The following is a 5,877-nucleotide window of genomic DNA, read 5'->3' on the forward strand; positions in this document are numbered from 1 at the left end:
TTTAAGCGTCGTTTGTTTTATAAGACTCCGATGCTTATAAGCGTCGACGAGAACATTGGTCTATACCGACGCTTATAAGCGTCGTTTTTGTTTAAGACTCCGACGCTTATAAGCGTCGGCGAGAACGTTGGTTACTATGGTGTTAGGCCGACGCTTAAAAGCGTCGTTAAAGGCGTGCCAATAGTTTACGTTCCGGTTGCTTTTCCCGACGCTTATAAGCGTCGGCATTAATTTTTTTTTAAAAAAAAAATTTTATGAAAGTAATTTTTAAGTACTCTGTGTATATTAAATTCTAACAAAATAATAGAAACAAATACACTGAATCACATATATAACAAAATACGAGTCACAAACAAGAACTTTGATTACATTCATATTATCATATTTGATTACATTGTACTTCAAAAACATTCTAAAAACATACAAGTCAAATTCCTACGTACACAATCTACAATATGTATCAAGGGTCGGCATCATCATCTCTACAATATTGTCATTAAGCTTGGGGCGAGCCCAGTCAACCAAGCTCTGCTCCTTGCTCGGGCGAGTCTTGTCCACAGACCGGAGTCTTCTTAAGCTCAGCTCTGCTCTGCTCCTTGCTCGGGCGAGTATTGTCATTAAACATTCTAAAAGATATTGAAAGAATTCTTGCGACTGCAACAACAAAAATTACCATTTATTGGGTTAGATTATATAATAATAGAAAGTGTGTGCTGCAAAACTACAATGAGCCTTGAGGAAGTAACTACAAGATGGTGAAATCAAATAGGATCAGAAGTGGTTCATTGTCGAAGGAACATGACTCTAGATAAAGCTTCATTGCTTGCGTCAACAGTTCGAGTAACTGGAAATTCACACACTTTTTTCTCGGGGAAGAAATTCATATCAGTTGAAATCACAAATACACCTAAATGAAAGAAGGAACCACAAGGCCCAACCAAAAAAAAAAGTTTAGAGAGCCAAAGTTCATCTCAACTCAAGTTTAAGATGCTGCTATGGTGGGCAACAATGAGAGCATCATCATTCATGAAAGTTCTCTAGTTAAGACATCAGAAAAGGAAAAATATATATGTTAATTGACTTATTTAACATATCCTACATGCAACTAGAGTAACCAAATCTCAGTATCATTAAAAAGTATAAGTGCTTGTCTTATAGAATGCAGAAAAAAATATAACCAGATCAAACATACCCAAGGAAGGTCATTGCTACCACTATAAGATCTAACAATTGAAGAAACATTTTTCGCTTGGTACAAGTAAGAACAACATTATACTACTCGGAGCAGCTAAGAAAACAAATATACTATGCACTAAACAAATTCTAGGATTTGTTTATTGATTAAACAAGCATTTTTCTTCATGTTTTGTTTCATTTTTCTTATCATTGGCCCAAGAATCATATCACAATAATAAGGGATCAATGTTTTCCCAAAATGAAAAATGCAGATCAAGAGAAGAAAAAGTTATTATAAAGACTGAGTTATATTACCCCAAAATAGTGTTGCAAAACTGGTGAATAATGGTCCAGTGATATGTATATCTTCTGAATTAGGCCAAGAAGTACATCTACCTCATCACCAAGCAGATCCACCTGAGTTTAAATAAACACCAATGATGCTTGGGTTAAAGCTTCAAGAAATTTTACAACTGCATGTATATAGAAAAAAAATCCATAAAAATATTAGAAACTTCAATGTGGTAATTAAACTTCTTGATGCATCATCGAAGTGCCTTCCCTGCTATCATTGTTGTACAATGTCTGTAGATACTAGTAAAATATGCAAGTTGAATGTATCTTAGAGGAGCATTGGGAATGCAATGAACTTAACAAATTTATGAAAAGGCTTGAAATGAAGAGATATGAAGAACGGGCATAGAGATTACCTTGAACTGTAATCAGTTTATTAGTTAATTTATATGGATGGGAAATACAGTTGGAAGCGTATGCTAGAGCAGATATCTAGCCTGATAATGCTGGAACTGCCAGTAATGACTTAGCATGATGAGATTTTTCAAAAAAGACCTAGCATGACAAGAAACCTCTAGAGCTACTTGTTTGACTCAATCCACCTCATTAAGCTTTAATGGAACAGATTTGATGCACAGGTATACATATAACAGAACAACATTCTAACCTCTGCTTCAGCTGTTTGGAGGTCATAACATCGCCTTGTAAAAGCCTTATGATAGAGCAATTCTTTTCTCTTAATTGAGACTACTTGCTCAATGAGAGGATTCAATAGAGACGGAACATTTTCGATGAAGAAGGGAATGCCGAACCAAAATCTTCCGGAGGGTCGATAAAGAAGTTGCAGCAGAAGCAGGGATCCGGTCGGATAAAACTGTGTGTGGCTTTTAATTGGCTGCTGCTATAGATATTTCAACCTACTAAATATAAATTAAAGAACAAATAATTTATGCAGCATGAAATTAAAGAACAAAAAAATACTAAAATAAAAACATAGAAAGATATCGAGGACTAATCGGTATGATTGGATTGGATTTTTTGATGGATTTATGAATTGGACGACCCATTGGAATATGGCCATATCAATCCAATTGTTGTGGAAGGAATTTTTTTTCCCCCTCTTTTAAGGTGTAATGGGTTGATATAGGTTATCAACCCAAATAGGCTAGTCAATCCATAAATCCAATGAAAAATCCAACGAGAAATCCAACCCAATTTCGTTATATTATCTAAATAAATTCTAAATAATATTACATATTTCAAAAACTCTGTAGTCATACAATATTGCTAGATTTGCTCATATAATTAATAATTATGTTTAGTCATACAATATTCGAGCAACTGACATGTGTTCTCTCTAATAAATAAAAAAAAATCTCTTTATCTTTCTTGAGAGAAATCCTGTTCGATTTCCAGGTTGAAAACGAGAAGACAGCAAATAAATTAAGAATCGTGCTATAATTAAACTTAATACCTTACAGAATCAATACTCTTGCTAATACCATATTGTTTCACCGATAACAGAATCAATCAATGGAAGATCTCCCTAGAGGTAAAGAAAAAAAGTAGAAGGAAAAAAAAAGAAAAAAAGCTAAAAAGACGCTACGAAATAATGAAAAAGAGGATTCTCAGTGGGAGACCATGATCTCAAAACAGTGAAGCCCATCGAACTCTGGAGCAAACCATAGCGGCTTCGGCCCGTTCTGCTGCTGCTTCTGCTGCAACTTCTTTATCGACCCTCCGGAAGATTTTGGTTCAGCATTCCCTACCTTATTCTCATCTCTTCCCTTCTTCATCCCAATCGATAAAGAAGTTGCAGCAGAAGCGTTAAAAACAAGAAGAAAACAAAGAGGAGGAGGAGGAGGAGGAGGAAGAGAAGGAGAATGGGAAGCTTACCTCAGACGGCGGCGAGGTCGACGGCGGCGGAGAAGCGGAATCGTCGATCGCCGATCGGGGCTAGGGATGGGGCTCAACCGAGAGAGGATGAGGAGAGGGGGCCGGGCGAGCGTTAAAAACAAGAAGAAAACAAAGAGGAGGAGGAGGAGGAGGAGGAAGAGAAGAAGAATGGGAGGCTTACCTCAGACGGCGGCGAGGTCGACGGCGGCGGAGAAGCGGAATCGTCGATCGCCGATCGGGGCTAGGGATGGGGCTCAACCGAGAGAGTATGAGGAGAGGGGGCCGAGCGAGCGTTAAAAACAAAGAGGAGGAGGAGGAGGAGGTCGACGGCGCGTAGCTAGGGCATCGACTGATATAAAATGAGGAGAGGGGGCCTCGCGACGGGTTGGGGTTTTATGTTTTATAACGACGCTTAAAAGCGTCGTTGTTTCTCAAAGTTTTAACGACTCTATAAAGCGTCGTTATTGTTCCAGATTTACCGACGCTACACCAAAGCGTCGGCAAAGGTGAGCGCTGAGCCGACCTTTCCCGACGCTTTCCCCTAGCATCGGAAAAACATAGTCGGCAAAACCCACCTTTCCTGTAGTGAGTCCCAGTAGCTTTTATTAGGATCAAATTTAATAGTTAGAGAATACTACGCTAGATAATAGTATAAGGGAGGATAGATATGAACAAAAAGATGGTGGAAGGAAAGGTTGGCCAAGCGATAGCGTCGGACACCCCAGGTGTATCTAATTAAATATTTTCTCTAATCAAATTTAAAATAGGATAAAGATAGCTCAATAGAAATAAAGATCAAGGATCACCAAATCTAGTAATATTCGAGAAAGGCCAGGGTGGTGCCGACATGCTGCCCAACTTAGAAGGCAGTTCAAAGCCCCTTCATTGGGGTCAACTCGGGTTCAACGCTTGGGACCCCATCTAGGTCCATATATAGATCAGCCATCGGGTAGAGAAAGAAAAGAATAGAAGGAGGAGAGAGAGAGAGAGAGAGAAATATGGGATTTTCTCCTCTCTATTTTTAACAAGCAAATGGGCTTTGGTCTCCTCAAATTGGAAAAATGGGAAATAGAGGATAATGTAAGCGATGAGTGGTGGTGGCCAGAGAGCAACAGCATGCAATGGTGGTGGGCCAATGACCAGCGACGCCGGTAGCTAGTGAGAGATAGGTCGAAACAAACTGAAATAGAGCTAGAAATAGTTGTTTTATTTGGCTTGATTTTGAGCTCTAGCCTGCTCAATCGATGACTAGGCTCCGGCATACGGCCACGATCGGTCAAGGGAGATGATGGGAAGGGAAAACAGTGGTAGCAGTAGCCAAAAAAGAAGGAAATAACGTTGGAGATCAAATCCAAAAATAAGGGAACACAAAAATCAAAATCGACCACTCTTTTCTCCCAAGTTTGGTGACTATCTGGACAAAATCCATGACCTTAGCATTGGAGAAGATATAGCGAAGGATCAATAATTAAAGAAAAAGAGCATCATTACCTTGATTCTCGCGACGTCTAGCCATGGCCATAGTGACGTTGGCAGACGGCAACCGAAAACTAAGAGAAACTAGAAGAAGAGGAAAGAGAGGGAGTAGGCTTTGGGCTTCATGAGGAGGAGGGGAAGAAGTCTTATATATAGCCGATGGCCCCCTGCCTTATCAGAGCCTGTGCTAGGAACAGGCTCAAACTCCAGGCCGATTCTTAGAACAGGCCGATTCTTACAGAGAGAGTATCAAATCTCTCATGTCTTTGTTAAAATTGCGTCTTCCCATTCATCCATTCGGGATGAGGGAGGTAGCCCACGGCCACATACGTAATGAGAAGAAGGAGGTTCCTTATGTGTTGGTTCCAAGCTAATAATGCTTAGCTGAATTGGGCTGGGACACGATCCGGACTCCCCATGGGGGGATGGATAGCAGCGGGGACTCTTGGACAACGGACAAAAGCCCAATCCAATGTCTATCATGGGGTAGATCATCAACATTGGTCAATGCTTGTCGTGAGGTAAATTATGACAGCTGATCGACATCTCTAATGGGGCTCACTAGGCAACTGATTGATGCTTTTAATGAGATGAGTCATGAGTAGCTTGGGCTTGGCTCTACACTGGCTTGGTTAAGGCTTGGCCTAGTCAAAAAATGAGCAAAGCTTGAAATTTGACGCATAAACAAGCCAAGCCTGAATACTTGGATTATTCATCGATAAGGGGAAAGCTCGGCTTGGCTCAACTAAAACTTAGCTTGAAGCTTAGCCGACCCAAGCATGAGCAGATTCTCTTCAGCTCGGCTCGAGTTCAACCCAGGCCCAAGTAGCTTGTGTAGTTCATGGGCCGAACCTGAGTGGCCTGATACTCAACTCAACTCAGCTTTTTTACCCTATTTGATGCATGTTATAGTCTTTTTTTTTTTTCTGGTACAAAAGGAGGCGAAGTCTGAAAAGTAAAATCTTACAAAACTAACAACCAGAGCTTCAAAGGACTGCCATCTTATTGCTTTTCTATATCTAAAAATTTAGTAGA

General features: G+C 40.1%; 1 long non-coding RNA gene across 3 annotated transcripts; it reads right to left on the reverse strand.

Annotated features, from left to right (window-relative positions):
* Positions 1–304: 304 nt before the first annotated feature.
* On the reverse strand, positions 305–3,715 carry LOC120111041. 3 transcript variants are annotated; one of them, XR_005512175.1, is made up of 5 exons: positions 3,548–3,715; positions 3,367–3,426; positions 2,138–2,390; positions 1,492–1,593; positions 305–654 (listed from the first exon to the last, which is right to left on the reverse strand). It is a non-coding gene; the product is annotated as an uncharacterized LOC120111041 (long non-coding RNA). The 3 variants fall into 3 exon arrangements; XR_005512174.1 differs by lacking the exon at positions 3,548–3,715 and having other exon boundaries at positions 2,138–2,387; positions 3,367–3,530; XR_005512173.1 differs by lacking the exon at positions 3,548–3,715 and having other exon boundaries at positions 3,367–3,530.
* Between the last annotated feature and the right edge of the window lie 2,162 nt (positions 3,716–5,877).

This window comes from Phoenix dactylifera, chromosome 6 (assembly GCF_009389715.1).
Source record: "Phoenix dactylifera cultivar Barhee BC4 chromosome 6, palm_55x_up_171113_PBpolish2nd_filt_p, whole genome shotgun sequence".
In the NCBI taxonomy this organism is placed as follows: domain Eukaryota; kingdom Viridiplantae; phylum Streptophyta; class Magnoliopsida; order Arecales; family Arecaceae; genus Phoenix; species Phoenix dactylifera.